Source organism: Crocuta crocuta, unplaced genomic scaffold, assembly GCF_008692635.1.
Source record: "Crocuta crocuta isolate KB4526 unplaced genomic scaffold, BGI_CrCroc_1.0 scaffold561, whole genome shotgun sequence".
In the NCBI taxonomy this organism is placed as follows: domain Eukaryota; kingdom Metazoa; phylum Chordata; class Mammalia; order Carnivora; family Hyaenidae; genus Crocuta; species Crocuta crocuta.
Window position 1 is genome coordinate 4,395,330 of NW_027530529.1, and position 21,517 is coordinate 4,416,846.

Below are 21,517 nucleotides of genomic sequence, written 5' to 3' on the forward strand. Positions count from 1 at the left end.
GAAATCTTGCTATTTGCAAGAAAAAGAAGGCAACAAACCATAAGAGACTCTTAAAGAGAGAGAGCAAATTGAGGATGGATGGAAGGAGGTGGGTCGGGGATGAGCTAGAGGGGTGATGGGTTTTAAGGAGGGAACTTGTTATGAGGAGCACTGGATACTGTATGTAAGTGACTTATTACTGAAGTCTACTACTCCTGAAACCAATAATGCCCTGCATGTTAACTAACTAGAATTTAAGTTAAAATTTAAAAAGAAAAAAAGGTTTATAGCCTCTTAAAGAAGTGAGATGAGTAAATAAGATGGATTATCATGAGTGAAAAAGTGCAGATCCTGGAAGAACTTTAGAGAGCCCAGAAAATGATGCCAACCAGGTAGACCAAGATAACTCCATGGAGAAAATAATATATAAACACAACAGGGATAGTGATACACTCCAGTTTATTCAAGTCTCTAATCTGTGAAGCTGTGGGGCTTTCTGTCCAGCAAATTCCCTCAATAGGAATAAGCCAAGGATTCAATTTCATTTTAATTGCATTAAATCCCAGAAGACTAGAAAAATTGCAAATGCGGTCCCTATGGTGAATGACTGTACCAGTATCCTCTTCATGCTTTACTGAAGCAGATACAAAACCCACTAATTAAGAGAGGCAAAAAGTAATTTAAGATTTTATTTAATTGAAAGCTCATAACTTACAACACAACAATTACTTAATTAGATCATTCTTGTATTAATCTTTCTCTCTGATGCTTATAAATTCCACCAAGTTAGCTCACCATACTTTGGGATTTAATAAAGTTTTCTTAACTCATTTTTGTATATATAACCACTGTTCTACATATTCAGGAAGTGGGTTCTACAGAATCTATTTTGAGTACCCATTATAAAGACAGAGAAGAAGCAGCTGAAGGACAATTATATGAGGGGAAAAGGATCATTTCAATTTTCTGACCCTTATTTTGTCTTCCAAAATTTTCTCTCCCCAAACTCTCACCTTTGGGAATAGATCTGGAAGTTATATGAACTCTCACTGTTGTAAAATATGAGGATACTTTCTAACAGAGGGACCATCTGTTTGTCCAAAATACCAGAAATATATATGGAGGTATAAGTGATCTTTTGCAGAGACTGTTGACTCTATGGCCTCTGTTTGAAAGATAAGCAACTTCTCTTAACACACGGCACATACACCAAGTCTTCTGTCATCCAGTCAATCTTGATGTTCTCCAGGGTACTCGGTGTTGATTTTTCTTATTCTTTACCATATATTGGTGAGCATTTATGTGTACACATGAGTAGGATTGTGTGTGTGTGTGTGTGTGTGTGTGTAATGTACTGTAGAAATGGTTAAGGAGTCCTTTTTAAGTTTACTACTAAGTTTAAATTATAACATCATTTATATTATAAAATGATAGAGAAAACTTGGAAAGTGGAATATAAAAAGCCCAACTGGGGTTACATTTTTTAAGTTTATTTTTTACAAGTCGTAATAATAGCTTGCTGATTATTTTAATCACACCATTAGCACTTTGTAACATAAGCATTTATCCATGACTCCTGCAGAACTTTTCTTTTCACTCGTAAGTCCTGTCTCTCTAGCTCCATCTCTTTCTTTATCTCTGTCCTTTTCTCTCCCTCCTGCATCTTTGGTCTTTTCCTTGTCTATCTCCACTTTCTTCTTCCATGCATCCTTCATTAGTCTACCACTATTTGGTTTTGGCCTCACTCCTCTACTGACATCATTCTGTCTAAGGCTAAAATTGACTTCCTGCTTTTCTAAATACAATGTATACTTTCATACTTATCTTTCTTTTAGGGATATAACAGGAGATGTGGGTGGTTAGGCAAAATATTATCAAAATTAGGAGCAAGGGGTATAATGGAACATGTTAGAAATATTAGGATGGCATAGCTTAAATGTTGCTAACCTGTCTGCATTTTTGCACTAAGAGTCTTTTCCAGACTTAAGAGTTAGGGAGTCAGGGATAGAGAAAGTGAAGATGCAGATATGACAGAATAAAGTTGGTCTATTCTTCATTGTTTGCCTTTTGGGCTTGAAAGCTCCAAACCAGTAGTGATATAAGCAACAGTTTCATTTCTTTGTGGCTAACACTCATGATCTCTCCCCTAGCTCAGGCCCCATAAGCTAGCTAAGTCAACAACGATAATATCCTCTAACCCTGTCTCCAGACAATTATCTAATTTAAGCTCTGTAGTCATGAGAATGACCTTTTATATGTGGAAGTGCTATATCACAAAATAAAATGGTCAATATTTCATCACTTTAACACAACTGTAGTTATAGTTCTGCGATGTTTTGCTGTACATAACTGTATTTATATTATAGAGTTTAGTTTTTGACCTACTATTATTACTTTGCAATAGTATAACCATTGCCCCAAACCTTCCAGGAATACAAGAGTGGGAAAGATTTTCCAGAGAACTTGAACAGAATGAGTTGCCCTTATTTCAGAAACTCAATAATTACAAGATACTGGTAATGAACAGTAATAACTAAGAGCATGCACAGTGGACCCAGACTTCCAGGATTCATATCTTGTCTCAAACTAACTAGTTTGCGATTTTGAACAAGTAATTGACTTTCCTGTGCATAATATCTTCATTGAAGAAGATATAATATTTATGTCGCATTGTTGCTGTTAAGGCTTAAACAACATATTATATGTAAAGAATATAAGTGCTTAAAAGTACTGTGCACAGGGGTTGCCTGGGTGGCTCAGTCAGTTAAGCATCTGACTTCAGCTCAGGTCATGATCTCACAGTTTGTGAGTTCAAACCCCATGTCAGGCTCTGTGCTGACAATTAGAGTTTGGAGCCTGCTTCAGATCCAATGCCTCCCCCTATCTCTGCCCCTCCCTCACTCATGTTTTTTCTCTCTCTAAAATAAAATAAACGTTAAAACTTTTTTTAAATTAAAAAGAAGCATCTGGCACAGAGTAACACATAGTTACTACACACACACACACACACACACACACATATAACAAGTAATATTACTGCATCTGTATATATGTATAATGCAAGTAACTATTATGTCTGAAAAACATAAAAAACATACACACACATTTTATTTTATGGGATGGAGGCAATTTAGTGTAGTACAAGCAAGGACTGGATTTCAGAAGACCTCATGTCTAATCTAGCTCAGTAATAGTTATTGTGTAATTGAGGACAAATCTCCCTAAACTAATTACAAGAACAATTCTATTTTATAGATTTCATAGATGAGGAAACTAAGGTTTGCAGACCCTCTGGACCATGTTTCACAAATGGAAAATGAAACCAAGGATTCAGAGGCATCTCCCTACAACATTGCTGTGTCTGTAAAATATATGCACTGGGTCATATTATCTTGAAAATCCTTTAAAGAAAATAAATTACATGATAACATGAAATAGCAACTTCAACAATGAGTAAATGAATATAGCTGTCCTACTCAATTAAAATTTATTGAGACATTAACTCTTTTTAATATAGTCATTCCTGCTAGACATAAAATCATGTCTGCTGAGAATGAAAATACTATCTCATTCTTGATTGTGAAATTCATTTTTCTTTGTCTATTTCTTAGAAAAGTACCAAAAATCATAGACATTTAAGGATTGTTTTTTTTTCTTCTTTTCTGCTTGTTTGGCTGTGATGAAAAATATATAATGAAAACCTTTTTACTATCAAGAAGTGTTCCGATGTATTCAGAAGCTCTGCTAGTAACAATAGATATCTTTATGTCAAAATTACTTTTATCAAGATTTTCCTCTTTCTTCTTTGATTCAAAAGTATGTTTTACAATAACAGCACCATGCCTACATTAAGCATAAACTTCAGGAAGTACAACTGAATAGCATAATATGTTCAGTGTCAAAGTTCACACTTTCTTGAACCTTAGAAATGTCACCTCCCTTGCAGGTTTCAAAAAGTGTCTTTTTACCAGGAATATAACAAAGCTTCAAAGGTTCCAGAGTCAGGCTCCAGGCTCCTGTAATTGGAGGGTGGATATCTTCTCACTGAAAATCATGCCCAAAATAGAAAAGAAATAAGGCAGAAGGTCCTGACTAGAAGCTCAATGAGAAAGTTTATATAATTAGTAGTCCCCAATTATGAATTAAAGATAAAAATTATTTAATGTAGAAACACCATTACAGTCCAAGGAGAACGGATAAAACTAGAAACAGCTTCAGAAATATTTAAGCCAAGTGCTTCCATTTTAATCAAGGAAACGTAGTCCAGAGAGGTTAATGAGGTAATGTCTTACAGCAAATTCAGGGAAAAGCAAAGACTGGAACTCAAGAGTTCAGACTCTTAATGCAATGTAACTAAATATATGTTTTCTTTTTTTTAAGATTTATTATTGAGAAACAGAGAGGCACAGAACATGAGCAGGGGAGGGACAGAGGGAAGGGGAGAGAGACACAGAATCGGAAGCAGGCTCCAGGCTCTGAGCTGTCAGCACAGAGCCCGACATGGGGCTCGAACCCACAAACTGCGAGAGCATGACCTGAGCTGGAGTTGGACACTTAACCGACTGAGTTATCCAGGCGCCCCTAAATATATGTTTTTCATAATGTGACATTTAGCATGTAAAATTTATGTCATGCCAGCCTACCAGAGACTGTCATCTTATTGATATGAGACATTTTGCATTGCTTTTGTTTTTAGGTGAACTAAAATGGAGTATTCATGAACACCTTGCTGCACATGAAGTTGTTAAAAATGTATGTTCGAGCTAAAACTGAAGTGAGAGAAACTGTCAGTGAAGCTACAGGGAAAGTGTCATGTCACTGCAGGAATGGATTAACTTATTTTCAAATCTAAATGTAAGCAAAAAGTGACTTCTCCTGCTTCGTAGTTTGAATGTCTCTCTTGGTGCAGGTAGTGAGGATGCAATCACCAGAGAGTGAACTCATTTCACATGGGGAACATGAAGAGCTCTTGGATCAGGGACAGAGAGCTATGACATCCTGAGTCACAGCCAAATTTCTCAGACTGTGTTACAAGAAAGCAAAGCAAAGTCTGTGTAAAAAACACGTTGCAGACTGAGAATATCAATACTGCACTTGGAACAAGTGAATAGAAAAAGAGATACACTGAGTCATAAATATTTCAGCATGAGAATTTAAAATCCAACTAAAAATCTGATGGTGTGAACTGCAACAATATGACATCAGCAGAAGTCAGTCAGGTTGATCCAACACAAATATTCCACAGGCCAAACTGGTTACAAATAACTCCCAGCTGTTTTAATGTTAGGAACTAGAAAATGATATTGGTATCATTCTTTAGAGCCTTAGAGCCATCAAGTATAATTAAAATTGCATAGGTATGCATTAATGTGTGTTTTTTGTGGGAGTAGGTTTCAAACTTTGGGCTTAAAATTATTTCTTATCTCCATAAATACCTGAATTAAAAATATCTATGTTAACTCCTTGATGCTATTAAAGATATACAGACATCAAGATGGAAAATTTTATCGGGGCGCCCGGGTGGCTTAGTCGGTTAAGCGTCCGACTTTCCGACTTTCGCTTAGGTCATGATCTCGCGGTTCGTGGGTTCGAGCCCCGCATCGGGCTCTGTGCTGACTGCCAGCTCAGAGCCTGGAGCCTGTTTCAGTCTGTGACTCCCTCTCTCTCTGACCCTCCCCTGCTCACACTGCCTCTCTCTCCTAGAAATAAATAAAACATTAAAAAAAAAAAAAAAAGATGGAAAATTTTATCTACTTGACACTTAAAATTTTCATACAGAGATACACACACACAAAAACACCTCAGGTAGCACAACTCTGTATTATACACCATAAACACACACACACACACACACACACACACACACACACACACACCTTCCCTGAATTCCATCTAGAGTACTCTATATGACTGTGAAATTAGAACATCAGAGACTGAAAAGCAGATGCCAGTAATATCCAATCCCACAACTCTAAAGCTGGAGGTATGTTGCTGTTTAGTGTCTTATTGACAATTGGAAAAGTCAAGTTTTGTTTACACCCTACTATGTAACTGTTTGAAAAGAGGGTATGTGGGGGTTTTGACAACTAGGTTATAGATTTTTGTTTTTGTTTTTGCTTTTTAGTTTTTTTGCAAATACAGTGTTTTGTAAACATGTGTCATGTACTCCATGATTTTCTCTAAACTCATGAAGCTTTTATTTTGTATAACATGATAGCATTTGATGCAAAACACCATTTATCTAATTTATGTAGAAGACTCATTTTTATATTTTTNGCATCTGACTCTTGGTCTCAGCCCAGATCATGATCTCATGGTCCATGAATTTGAGCCCCAAATCGGGCTCCCAGCTGACAGTGTAGAGCCTGCTTGGGATTCTCTCTCTCCCTCTCTCTCTCTCTCTCTCTCTCTACACACACACACACACACACACACACACACACACACACTTGCTCTCTCTGTCTCTCTCAAAGTAAATAAATTAATTTAAAAATATATTAAGAAAATAAAATTAAAGAAGTGTGACCACTAACTGCTAGAGTTAAGTGCCAGCTAGAGAAAATAGGTAACATACACTGGCTAAAATTCACTCTAGTTTTTTTGTAGAAGTTTTACTGAACTTTAAATAGCAATTACAAAATAGTGCTATCATATATGCCAACTCGAGTAACTGTTAGAAGCAATTTTGAGAAGGAGTCTAGGATTATATCTAATCTCAGCAGGAAAAGATGCTACCTATGAAAAAACAGGCCTGCTGTCGGTTGATGAAAAAGAAAGTCAGACCATGTGACCATGTGATGACACTCGTGCTCAGAATTATTGGGCACAAAATTTTTTGAAAAACACAAATCATGACTCCTCTTCTCATGGGCCTTGTATTTTATAGAAATGTCCTATGTGGAAGAAGCAACCAGCATATATAAACTTGCATATAATAAACGGGTGATTTCTGCAATATATACCAGACATGCTATAAGAGTTCAGAGACATATAAAAGTAAAATCTTATAAGGCAGTATATTTGGCATGGTGATTGGATTAAAGATAGCTCTTCATGACCTTAATAAAGACTGTGCAAATGATAAAGTTGCTAATGTTTGATAAAGAAAAAGTAAAAACTGAACATTTTAAATTAACATGCTAAATGTAAATTTACATTAACATCCCAAATTGTCAAATACCTAGGGAAATTTAATGAAAAATGTATAAGCTCTTTAAACTGAAACCCCAAATCCACTGCTGAGAGAACTTAAATGAGATCTAAATAAATAGAAAAATATATAATATTCATGAATAGAAAAAATCAAAATTGTGATGATGTCAATTTACCTCAAATTAATCTAGAGATTTAGTGAAATCTCAATCAGGATGCAAATACAGCTGTGTTATGCGTGTTTGTGTGAAAATTGGCAAACTATTTTTTTTTTTTAATTTCAGTTGACATACACTATCATGTTGAGGTGTACAACATAGTGATTCAACTTCTCTCTACACTATGTTATGCTCACCACAAGTATGGCTACCATCCATCACCATACAATACTATTATAATATCATTGACTATATTCCCTATGCTGTCTCTTTTATTCCTGTAACTTAGTCAGTCTACCACTAGAAGCCTGTATCTCCCACTCTCCTTCACCCGCTTGGCTCATCCCCCAGACAAGCTATTTTTAATTATGTTTTATGAAAAGGCAAAGCATCAAAAGGAATCAAAACAATCCTGAAGAATAAGACCAGAATACTTAACACTACCATAGCTCAGATTTACTATCATCTAGACAGTATGATATTGGCACAAGGACAGAAATTAGGATTGATGGAAAGAATAAAGAGGTTTTGTTTTTTTTTTTAAAACACATTTAAGGTAACTTGATTTGCAACAAACATGTCACTGCAATTCAGTGAGAAGATGACAACACTTTCAAAAAATATTGTGGGAAAAGTTAAATATTTGTCTGGAAAAATATCTTGACCCTAACCTCAGACCATTTATAACATTTAAATCAAAATGAACTTCAGACCAATGATAAAATCTGAAAAAAATAAAGCTTCTAGAATAAAGGAAAGAAAAAATATTCTAGTGACCATGGACTCAGTAAAGATTTTTAAGACAATAAATAAAATTCACTAACTGTAAAATAGAAATTGATGAACATGATTTATTAAAATTAAAATCAAAACATTTATCAAAATACAACATGAACAACATGAATATGCCAGCCACATGCTGGGAGAATACATTTTCTAGGTGGGGGTGAGAGTAGAGGTCTATCCAAAACAAAACTCCAAAATCTATACTAAAAAAAGCATTATAAATCCATATCAATAAGACGAAGAAATGAAAAATATGAGCAAAAGACCAAATAGGAGCTTTAAAACAATGCTTTTTCCAGTTTATAGGGCACTTTCAAACACAGGGCATTCTCCAAACATGTAAAACAAATGTTCAATACCACTAGCTGTCAAGGAAATGAAAATTAAAACCACGAGTCCTTTTACACAGGCATCAGAATGGTAAAATGTAAAAAGATTGCAAATATTGTTGGTAAGGTTATACAGTAACTAAAAGTCTTACAGTGGGGTCCTACATATATTATCAACCTATTCTAATCTCTAACTATGTATCTCTTTCTCTGTCTCTCTATCAATATATGTTGTCATAATCACTTGAATATGTTTGTATCTACAGTCATTATTCTATGGTCCAGTTATCTAACTGTATACCGATGAGAACTGAGGGCTTATATCAAACCAAAAGATATACATAAGGGATGTTTGTAACAGCATTAACATAATAGTCAAAACCATGGAGAAAAATGAAATATCCATCAACAGCAGAATAAATTCATAAAATAGAATATTATGTAAAATTTTTGAGAAATAAGAGACACTATGTACACAAAAACATGAATTTTATAGACATGATGTTGAGTGAAAGAAAGTGTAAAACAAAGAGTACACAATGTAAGTGCATTTATAATTCACTTAAGAAAAAGGCAATAAATGTCAGCAAAGTGGTTACCTTAGGTGAGAGGTAAGGTGGTATTTGGCTGGGAGGGAGCAGGAAGAAACTCTCTGAGGCTCTGTAAATACCCTTTATCTTATCCTAAATGATGACTACCTGGATTATGGATCTGTAAAACTCAGTGAGCTGCATATTTAATCTAGTAAACATTATTGTATTATGATATTATTTCATAATTATATTGTTTATCATTGAAAATGTAGTAACATGGACTAATATTTTGAAAATATATATTTATTCATATATGCCCTTTTAGAACCATAAGGGATCTTAGAGATCATTTAATCTAGTATTTACCAAAATGTGATCTATGGTCCATTTTGGGAGTATCGTCCTCTGGAAAGCCTATCCGCCATGGGGTCCTAAGATACACACTGGGCATACTGATCCAAATCTCTGGGGGTAGGACCTGGAAATCTGTATTTTATACAGGTCTCCTAGATATTATTTATATCTACTGAAGGTTGAGAACTATCATCTAATTCAGCCTCTTAGGTTTACAGTTAAAATTTGAGGCTGAGTTGATCCAAAGATATATAATAACCACTGGCACAGTCAGGTAAGATTAAAAAAACTTTTGGAAAGCCTTATGGATAGCAGAGATATCTTATCTCAGTTTATTTTCATACAATATCACTTGGTAGCTGTTATTACCCTTATTTTTACATAAAGAAATCAACTCCCAGAAATGTCTTCTCATCTAACTTCAAAAGGTGTGTAAAATTTTAGGCCAGCATGCCATTTCATATCTTCTGACTTAGAGTCCACAATCACTCTATGCTTTCCACTGTGCTGTAGGTTGACTGTTAACTGCACACTTTCCAGAGTTATCGTTCTATGACTCAGATTCAAGGCTTTTAGTATGGATGGTACAATAAGGCACCTCAAACACAGCTAAATTTTTCTAAAATGCCAGAAATAGCAGCAGTGCAGGATATACACTTAGATAATGTAATCAGGTGAAAAAACTCTGTACCATAACCCAAATGTTTCTTGTCATAAACTCTTAATCCCTCATACATTCAGTCTCAGGAATTCTTAAAATAGATCTCTCTGTATTTCACTCACAAATTTCCCTATGAAAATCTCTGCATCTAATGTTAACAAAGCATCCTGTTGTGTGAAGGTATAGCAGATAATTGCCCTTCGGTTGAATATCTTCACATCGTGTTGAAAAAAGAAGAATAAGCATATAGCTAGATGGGATGAAGATAAAGGATTAAATAAAACTTAACAGAAAAGCAAAATAAAGGCTTATCCTTTTTAGTCCCATATTTTGAAGAAAAAAAAAAAAATGTTTCCCTAAGGGGCATCTGCCCTGAGACAGCCTTAAGCAGCATTAAGGATAGTGATTTTGGAACCCCGCAATCTATGAGAAACTTCCAGGGGTGGAGGCAGAGGATGGAAGGCTGGTAATTACACAGCACTTGTTACATATCAGTGCTTTTAAAAGAGAGATTTCATGTGTATTATCTCTTTTCAAATTTATAAAAACACTGAAAAGCAAATAACATTTTATTATCCTTATTTTACTAACTGGAGCACAGATGGGTGAAGTAACTTATCTAAGGTTGTTAGCTCTTTCTTGGATGATCTCTCATTCCTTCTTTTGTGCTCACACATCATTGTGTGCCTATCTGCATTACATTATTATTATAGCCTGTTTTATATTCGGGAAAAGAAGTGGCTGTGGAAGATTATCTCTCCCTGGGTAGGTTTCAAGATACTTCAGTGTAAATAAAGGCAACAAAGTGAGAGGATACCCAGGAAACTTTGGGCTATCTCCCACTCTCTCTGCACTAACTACAAAAGAGTAAGTAACAATTACTGAAAACCTACATTAAGTGCTTTACTTACATCGTATCATCAAATCAACCAATACCTATTTATTCGATAAAGAAACTCATTAAATGGGAGGAGCTTACCCATTATGTCAGAGCAGATGACAAAGTAAGAATCCAAACTCCAGTCTGTCTCCAAAACCTATGCATTATCTGTACTGCACTAAATACCAAGTTGTCCTAGTCTGTTTGCCTCAACTCGGATTGTTTTGCATATTGAAGGGAAAACTAAAAAGCTGTTTAAATGTGAGATGCTAACATCAGAGTTGTGATGACACTCACATTCTGCTCAGGAATAATGCTATTATTACGAAAGCCCCTATTTTCAGTAGAAAAAAACAAAAACAAAAACAAGGAAAAATACCAGACATGGGTGAAGATTTTCTACATTCACTGGATCTTCCCAATCTTTCAGCCAACAGTATGGTAAAGAAGAATGCCAATCCATTATAACTTCAGTATTTGGTACCATTTTCACAATGAGCATAGCAATTGGAAACATAGCTTATTAAGTCCAGCTTCTGAGTACTTGGCATGTTGATTTCAGAAAAGACAAAGGGGTGATATGCAACATGATAACCCTTAAATATGTCTATTATGATCATTCATTCTTTCAAAACATTATTAGTGAGTCCCTGGACAATTCTGCAAGACACTGGTGGAAGGGGGGATACAAAGATGGCCTATAATCGTTTTCTTATTTAATTGCATTGGTTTAGTTTAGAAAGCTACTTCCTCCATGGCAATTTGGTTATAATTACAGTAAACTATTACTAGAAAGAAAGAGAATTAACCCTCATGGATGACATAAGTTATATGAGGAACAAGTGTTTTACATATGTTATCTCATTTAATACTCCCACCAACCCCAACAAACGCTATGACTAAGTTACAGAGAGATGAGCTATTCTTCCAAAAACAGGCAGAAATGTAGGGGTAAAGCAGAAATTCATACTGTCTGGGGGCTCCTGGATGACTCCGTCAGTTAAGCATATGACTCTTGGTTTGGCTCAGGTCACGAACTCATGCTTCATGAGTTCTAGCCCCACATCAAGCAGTTCTCGCCCGTGCTTGAAATTCCCTCTCTCTCCCACTCTCTCTGCACTGCTCCCCACTCAAAATAGATAAATAAACTTTAAAAAATATTCATACTTATTGGGTCCAAATAACCTGCCTTTTGTTCTCACTCAATTCAATACTCAATTCAATATTGTAAAAGCTATGGCTTCATAAGGAAATCTGGACAATTGTTCACTTTACCTTATTTGGAAACACACACACACACACACAGAGGCACTCACACACACATATACATGCATACACTGATACACAATACAACAGAAAATAGAAGAAAAATTTTAATTGAAACAGTATAGACTTAAAAACAGTCAGAGATAGTCCACAAATGTGTTTTTAGAGAAACCAATGCTTTAGTAGCAATTTAATATTGTTCTCAGTTTTTAATTATTCTCAGTCATTATTTAGCTTAACCTCATCTTTGACTTCTGGCATAAGTAGAATATTTCTTTCAACTTACCAGCTAGCCTTATACTTTCAGTTCAAAACATATCCTGTGGCATGCTTCTAATGATCTAGAGGCCAGATTAAAACAACTGTTCTTGGATTTTATTCCTATGAGGAAAAATGATTCCAGAACTTTACTTAAAATTAATCAAAGTGCAGTGTTGATCTCGCCCTTTCAGAACTCTGCTTTTGACCCAAGATACACTATGAAAATATTCTCCCCAAAAAGGAACAACAGTCAATAGTGTCCTCTGTCATCCATTTCTCACTCTACTAATTTCCCTGCTATAAAACTATTAAAAGTATAAAATCCCTTCCAATAATAACAACATCTTATCCATTAGGTTGTGTCCACATCCCCACCCAAAATGACATGTTGAAGTACCTCAGAATGTATTGGTATTTAGTAAAAGAGTCAATGAGCATATAATTAGCTAAAAAATGAGGTCCTACTGAGCAGGGTGGGCCTGCAATCCAATCTGACTGGTGCCATATAAGACAGTCTCACGTGAAGACAGACACACACAGGGGAGAATGTCATATGCTGACCTGATGAAGCAAAAATTAGAATGATGTAGCTGCAAACCAAGGAGCACCAAAGATTATCAGTGAGTCATCAGAAGTTAGGAAAACACAAGGAGGACTTTCCCTACAGATTTGGAGGGAGTATGGCCAAGCTGGCACCTTGATTTCAAGCATCTAGCCTGAACACTGTGAGAAAATAAATTTCTGTTATCTTTAGACACCGAGTCTGTTGTAATTTGTTTCGTCAGTCCTAAGAAACTAACACACATCATAACAAATATGTATTTTAGTGTAGGCTCCACCATTTTTGCATGCTTTGTGTTAAATTCAAGCCTCAAAGTAATCTTTTTTACATCTATTTAATCTATTTTAAATTATACTGGCATTCCCTTAACCTTGTACTTATTCCTCCATATAAACTATTTCCTTACTTTCCTTACTCCTTATTCAAATCTCAGTTGGAATGTCTCCTCCTGAAAGAGGCCTTCCCTCCCTACCCTATTTAAAATAGTACCTCATATCAGGAATGCCTGGGGGGCTTAGTTGTTAAGTGTCTGACTCTTGATGTTGGCTCAAGTCATGATCTCATAGTTCATGAGTTCAAGCCCCACACTGAACTCTGTATTGACAGTGTGGAGTCTGCTTGGGATTGTCTCTCTGTTCCTCCCTCACTTGTGTTCTATCTTGCCCAACATAAATACATAAGCTTGAAAAAAATAAAATAGTACCTTGGATGACTCCTTATCTCCTTATTCGGCTTTATTATTTTCATGCCACATAAAAATCCCTGATTCTGTATTGTATATTTATTTTTGCACATATTTTCTTTTTGTCCAAACGTGAGGGTAGACTCTATAGATATAGGAATTTTGTCGTTTGCCTTCCTTTGCACTTTCAGTATTTATAAAAGAGATTAACACTATAGGCATAAAAATAGACTTCGAAGGTTGAAAAAAAAAAAACATTATCATTCTGCATATGAGGAACTTGTTCTCAGTACTGATTTAATAATATTATAAAGGACCAAGAGAATTCATCCAAAGATGGAAACCACATATCTGAAGAAAAAACAGTCTGAGCCTAAGCTGATCTGAATTCCACATTCCGTTACTGTTGTTTCTATGTTGGCTTCTGAAAAGATTACAGTTTCTAAGGGAATAGTTCTTCAGACTGTTTTATTTTTTTTAGTATTTTTATTTATTTCTAGGAGAGAGAGAGAGACAGCGTGAGCAGGGGAGGGTCAGAGAGAGAGGGAGACACAGACTCTGAAACAGGCTCCAGGCTCTGAGCTGGCAGTCATCACAGAGCCCGACGCGGGGCTCGAACCCACGAACCGCGAGATCGTGACCTAAGCAAAAGTCGGACGCTTAACCGACTAAGCCACCCAGGTGCCCCATCTTCAGACTGTTTTAAAGATACCAGAAGTATATATTCTATTATCTAGTTCTGAAGCTCCTCTCTTTGCAAGTTCAAAATAGAAACACTGCTTCATTTTCATAATACAATTTTTTCTCTGTAGAAGAATGTCAACATAGATTACTATAGAGCTTTTCTTATATAGAAGCTTTTAAATTGAATCATAAAAAAAGCTGAATTCATTTATTCATTCATTCGTTCATTCTTAATTAAATATGGTGCTTCTGTTATGGGGTAAAACTCAGGCTAAATGCTGTGAGAGATTAAAAGATAAGTGGCACACTGGGGTGCCTGAGTGGTTCAATCAGTTAAGCATCTGATTTCAGCTCAAGTCATGATCTCACAGTTCATGGGTTTGAGCTTCGTATAGGACTCTGTGCTGACAGCTCAGAGCCTAGAGCCTGTTTCAAATTCTGTGCCTCCCTCTCTCTCTGCCCCTCCCCTGCTCATGCTCTATTTCTGCCTCTCAAAAATAAATAAATGTTAAAAAAAAATAAACAGCAAAGAGTCTCCATCTTATAGTCCCATGGAAGAGATAAAGGAGATATATAAATCAAGATATTTTAGTTAAAAAGTGATAAATCCTTAAGGTATGCATCATAAGGTTAGGTTAAACAACGAAACAAACAAACAAAAGATATGAAGCCAGAGCTGTGGATCCTCACCTCTCACTGAGATTTGATGCTCTATTTGTACTCCTTCCTCTCTGTTCTAAGGGTGGTAAGGCCCTCCTTCTCATCATTTCTAGGCTTTGGGTGACTCACTTTGCTTCCTTGTTCCCTTAACTCTGGCAACCTCTGTAAATTCATTAAAGTTTAGTTATGAAAGCTGCTTCATTTGAATCTTTTGGGAAGAATTCTATTTCTTGTGATATAATTGCTATACTTAGTATTTTCCTGATCTATACTAGGCACTCAATAAATGGCAGTTATTGTTTTTCCAGACTATACTCTGTCTCTCTTTCTTTCTTTCTTTGTTTTTTTTTTCTTTCTTTCTCTTTCTTTCTTTTATTAAGTAGCTCTGTGCCTAATGTAGGGCTTGAACTCATGATCCTGACTGAGATAAGGGTCGCACATTCTACCTACTGAGCCAGCCAGGTGCCCGCAGACTAGACCATTTCTAATAATCATGTAGCCATGCATAAGTAGATATGAATTACTGTTGCAGATACACATTCACTAATATTAGTCTTGAACTACACCCCTCTGACTTTAGTGGTACTTACATTATAGATGGTATCAATAAGTAAATGTAACAAATATTTACTATAAATATATGTGGAAATATCATACTATTTTTAAGGATATTATCCTGCATTGCTCATTTTAATCTTTCTCACATGTATGACATTTTATTTTCATCATTTGAAATCAATGTTGATATGCTGAGTATTTTTTCAACTTGTCCTGTCTACCTGTAAAATAACAATGCAAAAATCTAATTGACATGGTATTTCCAATCAAAGAGTAAAATTATCAAGGAAGAAGAAATGTAAAAGCAAAGAAAACCAAATCTAAAACAAACTGGGACCAGGAAGAACTTGCACATGGCCTCAACCAACACTAAGTTAATATGAAGGCTTTATTATTATTGTTCTTTGTTTCCATGGGGCGGGCTTCCTGGAGGAGGACAGACATGAGACTTGCCTCCAAATTAGGTGGACAGTGGGAGTGTGTATCTTCTCTATTAAACAGGATAGACTATTGGCGAAAGATAAAGTTATATGCCACTAAAATTAGTGCATGTATTTTTTCCAGTTCTTTGTGAATGATCAAAGAAACTTATAAAGAAGAAAATAAAAATTAAAAAGCACAAAGCATAAGCAATCATCTCCTCTCTATCTATGTCCTCTGTCATCACAACTAGAAGCTGTCACTCATACTTGAGCCTAGAAATAGGCTGAAAGTGTCTATGACCAAACAGGTTAGGGAAAGACGGTCATCCAGAAGAGAAGCTGGGAAAGGAAAGGATGGAGTTAGAGTAAAACAACTCAGCTTCAGGATGCCTGAGTGGCTCAGTCAGCTTCGACTCTGGTCATGATCTCATAGTTTAAGCCCTGCACCTGAGTTTGCACTAACAGCTTGGAGCCTGGAGCCTGGAGCCTGCTCTGAATTCCCAATCTCTGTCCATCCCCACTTTTGGGCATGCTCGCGCGCGCTCTCTCTCTCTCTCTCTCTCTCGAAAAAAAAGGACTCAGGTGCTAGGAAGAAAGAGAAGTAGATAGATGGTTAAAAAAATAGAGTTGCAGGAGGAGCCCTCAGTCTGAGGGACAAAAAGGGATGTCCCCTAGAGCAAGGGCACTGAAGCCTTATCTTCAGGTTTAGGGCAGTGGAAATAGGGAATTAGCAAAGGGGGCTGGCTACACAAATCATACCAAAGGTCTCCAATTCTCCAACTCTCTAAGATTTAGATAAGAAGATTGTGAAATAATAAGATTGAGAACTTAAAGTTCCTTGTTGAATTAAAACCACATTCCAGGTTACCTGTATCTGTGCTTCCTGGATAAGGGAAGACTAACCACCCCAACCACCTAGTCAACAGCCAAAACAACACTGCTATCAGTAGCAATATGGTGAAAAATTCCACCTCCCAGAAAGGCCTTTGTATCTTGCCAAAAGGAAGCTACAGACACCACTGTGAGGTTAAAGGAGATAAGGAAACTAGCACCTGGGTTTTATCTGTAAAACCCAACACTCACAGAGATTAAGTTGCTGGGGATCACTGAGCCAGAAGTGGTAAAAGCATGGTGCTCTCTCTGGTTGGGACAATCCACATTGCTTCTCCATTTGCAGACATGAGCTGTTAAATATCTTAGTAATTTAATTATTATTTTTCCCCATATTAACACACCATGAATGTATTCATTTAGTGTCAGATACAGATGAAATTATCACAGGTTACTGTTGTGTAAGTCTAAGCTTTTACAGCATTTTACTGTTGTGTAAATCTAATCTTTTACAGCATTTCACCGTGAATTACCAAAATATGCCTTTTAAGTTAACATCAGGCAAAAAATTGATTCAAGTGGTATGTAAAGCAAGTTACCATTATTTCATTAATTGAAACTTATTGTAAGCAAGCAAGCATTAAAATCAGCAGTACACTTGAAGGAATAAATATACTTTAAATTTTTTTAGCCTTCTGAATTAATTTTAATGATAATTACATTTTTATTATAGATAATAAAATGAATAACATTTTAAAAGTCCTAATAAAAAAATGTAGGGCAATGCACTTTAAAGTGCTTGCTGGAAATTAATGATTGGCCTTTGGCATTTTCCACTAATTTTCTGTCTTTTAAACACTTGGAGAAGATAAGTGTTTTGTCTGAATCAGGCATCACTTGTATCAGACTATATACTTATCAAGTGCATAATAATGATAGAAATGATTTTGTGCTCTCCAATTTTATTATCCGAACCCTCTCAGGAGCTTTTGAGAAAGACAGACAAATAAATAAAAGAAGGGTGATATTATGTGCTGAACTGTATGTTACACTCCTCAAGTTCTTATGTTGAAGCCCTAGTACCACAGAATGTGACTGCATTTTGAGACAGGGCCTTTAAAGATGTAATTAACTCAAAATGAGGCCATTAGGGTGGGCACTAATAGAATCTGACTAGGGTCTTCATAAGAAGAGGAGATTAAGACATACCGAGTGACAGCAGAGGTGCCTGTGCACAAAGGAATGACCATCTGCAAGCCAAGGAAAAGGCCTTACAGAAAATCAATTCAGCTAAATCCTTGATCTTGGACTCGCAGCCTCCAGAACTTTGAGAAAACCTGTTGATAAACACCTGTTGTTAACCTAGTACTGTACCAGCCCGTAGGTGGCACGTTGTCATGGTAGACCAAGCAAACTAATACACTCAGTATGCATTTGATTACTTTTCATAAAATGTATGAAGACTGCGATATTGTCACTATCTTAAGAGAAAACAAATTACCATATTTTCATATAAAGATTATTAATTTTTAAAAATTTATAGGTAATATAATAAAAACAACTTCAAACATATTAAACTGCTCTTAGAACAAAATTTTAAAAGCTTAAGGAATGCATAACCTCATAAGGAAAGTCAAGGTCATAGAACATATTTTTTGGCAAAATGTAGTAAAAAAATTCTATTGGTCTCATTCAAACTTATAAACAAAACATTTTGTGATAACAGAGAATCTAAAACAATCTGTGAATAGCAAACTAATGGAATTAATTTTAAACTTCTCCTACTTATTTGACACCTATTTATTGAGCAACAGTGATGAGGTATCACCATATAGAGTTGTCCAATATGGTAGCCACTAGCTACATGTGGCTATATAAATTTAAATGGATTCAAACTGAGTAAAATTTAAAATTCCATTCATCCGTTGCACTAGCTACATTTCAAGTGCTTAATAGCCACATGTGGCTAGTGGCTAAATTACTGGATCGTGCAGATATAGAACATTTCTATCACTCCCAACAGTTCTATTAGACATTATTCCTGTGTTCATGTCCTGGATTTTTCACTTACTAGTTATTTAATCTTTCTGTAACTCAATTATTTTATTTTCAGAGAGGGAGCAATGAGTAAGCCAACTCCCAAAAGGTTATTATGGGGATTTAATGAGCTAACACCTGTAAATTGAGAAATGTTATAATAAGTGTTGCACTATGCCAAATGAATGTACCAGTGAATCAGATATGGATCCTAATTTGAAGGAGCGTTATGACATAGGCAAGTAAGGCTTGTCGACAAATAACTACTATACAAAATATAAGGTGAGAAATACACTATTAATGAAGAACTACAAAAATGTTGAGAGAATTTCCCCATTGCTTAGGTATAAAGTCCGAACTCTAAACAACCTAAGCTCTTGATCTCTTTATTAAATATTCTACCTAGATTTATTAGAGTTTTCTCTTTTTTTAACTCAACTCTGCTGGGCAAAACCTCACTTTCAGACTTTTCTCATTCTTTTTTTTTCCTTTTAATTTTTTTATGTTTGTTTGTTTGTTTAATTTCTGAGAGAGAGAGACACACAGTATGAACAGGGGAGGGTCAGAGAGAGAGGGAGACACAGAATCTGCAACCGGCTCCAGGCTCTGAGCTAGCTGTCAGCACAGAGCCCGATGCAGGGCTCAAACCCACAACGGTGAGATCATGACCTGAGCCGAAGTCAGACACTTAATCGACTGAGCCATCCAGGCGCCCCTCTCACTCTTTCCTGGACAATGTAGCACAGGGCTCGACTGTTCCGTTTTGAGGCTCAGCATCTTCCATCCCTTCACCTGGCTGATTCATCTCAGACACCACTGCTTCTCAGAACCCTCTTCTCACTTTCCTAGTTTTCTACCATCATGATCATATTTGGTTGAAATATCCTGTAAACTGAAACTGCCTCTCTCTCTACTGACTGCAAACTCTGGGTAATTAGCAATTACTATTCTCTTGAACACTGTTAAACCCCCCAACACCTAGCACTGTGTCTAGCTCATAGTAAGTGCCCAATATGTTAACTGAAAAAGGAAAAGAGAAAAATGCTTTTGGCTGATGCGATTGTGTATGTGGGTAAGTCATCGAGGAGATGGTGTTTTAATAACTTTCTTCAAATGTGGTCTTTTTCTTTTTGTACTCAACAATGTTGTGTGCACCACAAACAAAGAGGCCAGGTCATTCCTTCATGTCTAATATAGACCCTAAGCCTATATATTGACTCACAAACTTAATATTTGGCATGCTTTATCTATAATTTATCATTTAGTTCATTGCAGAATACTCTATATGAGTGGGATAAAAAATATAATAAGTATTTCATCATCATTTACTTTGTACCTGGGAATGGCTCCATCCTTTTAATATGGATTATCTCATGAAATCTTTACCATAATCCTGACAGTTGAGTATTACAGTCATTTGATAGACAGATAGATAGGTAAATCAACGACGATAAGTGACTTGTCAAATGTAGAGCTAGTAACTGGTGAAACTGAAAACTGAACCAAGTCTGTCTGATTTGAGAGACAATTCACATTCCACAGGAACATGAAGATGACTATGGGATGGTGAGCCTATCCCTCAACCATAGGTAACATTTATGTGAAAATTTGAGGTCCTTTTTCCCTTGCAACCAGGGTAAAGGATATTTGATATTTTTTTAGATAATAATTTCACTTATCTATCATTTCTGTTGTCACAGATGTTTTAAAGATATGCTGTATTTAAGCTCATTTCTTTTATAGTCTCCTTGTACATAAATATCTCTTTAATCCATTCAGTTTGTTTCAACTTCTCAGGATTCATTTACCCCAAAAGTTTTCCATTGACAACTTACTGTATAGAACAAAAAACATTCTTTTCTAAATAACATTCATACCAATGAAGAGCATTCACTGTTTTCTTCACTTATGTATATGTATGTATAGGTATATAAAAGGAATCTAGATAAACACACTTGATACAAATCTCTGGGGAAATGATTCTTTCTTAATATTTTACAATTTTTTTTTCATTTGTGAATGTTTGAGTTGATTTATTGAGCTTAAACTAAACTGATGCATTATTCATATTAATGATGCACATAAATAATGTTGATTTTTATCTCCAAAAGTTCCTTTTATAAATTCACTAGGAAGAAGGCTATAACTCATTGCCAATGCTTTATCAACTCATTAGAACATGAAATTTGTAAGAATTTTGTTTAGCTCAAGTGAGAAAGTGTGTAACATTTTCTCATAAGTAAGGTGAATGCTAAGTATACTCAGGCACAGTAGAACAGGGACAAATTATTATTACCAACATTTTAAAAGACAACTCTTGAAATCTCTTATAAGAGGCTGTTCTATTGCATTTTAACTCTCTACAAACTCGGTCCTCCAACATGACATTTATTTTTCAAAATAAACATGTCAACCTGCTAATTGGAAAAAGTAACCATGTTCCTAACCTTCTCAGTGCTTTGTAGCCTGCCAAAACCCTTCATTTTTTCATGTAGTTCAAATTTGAGGATCTTCCACACTGTATTTAAAATGGTCACAAGTTAGAAATACCTACAGTCATTCAGAGTACTATTCATGGTGCTAAGTACTTCCTAGCTACTAGAGATACAGAGAGGAGTGGAACACAGTCCCTGTGCTCGAGAAACTCACAGAAATAACTAAAAATGCAATAATATGATTCTAGCTATAAATTGCATAATATCTATAGCTTGGATAGCAGAGT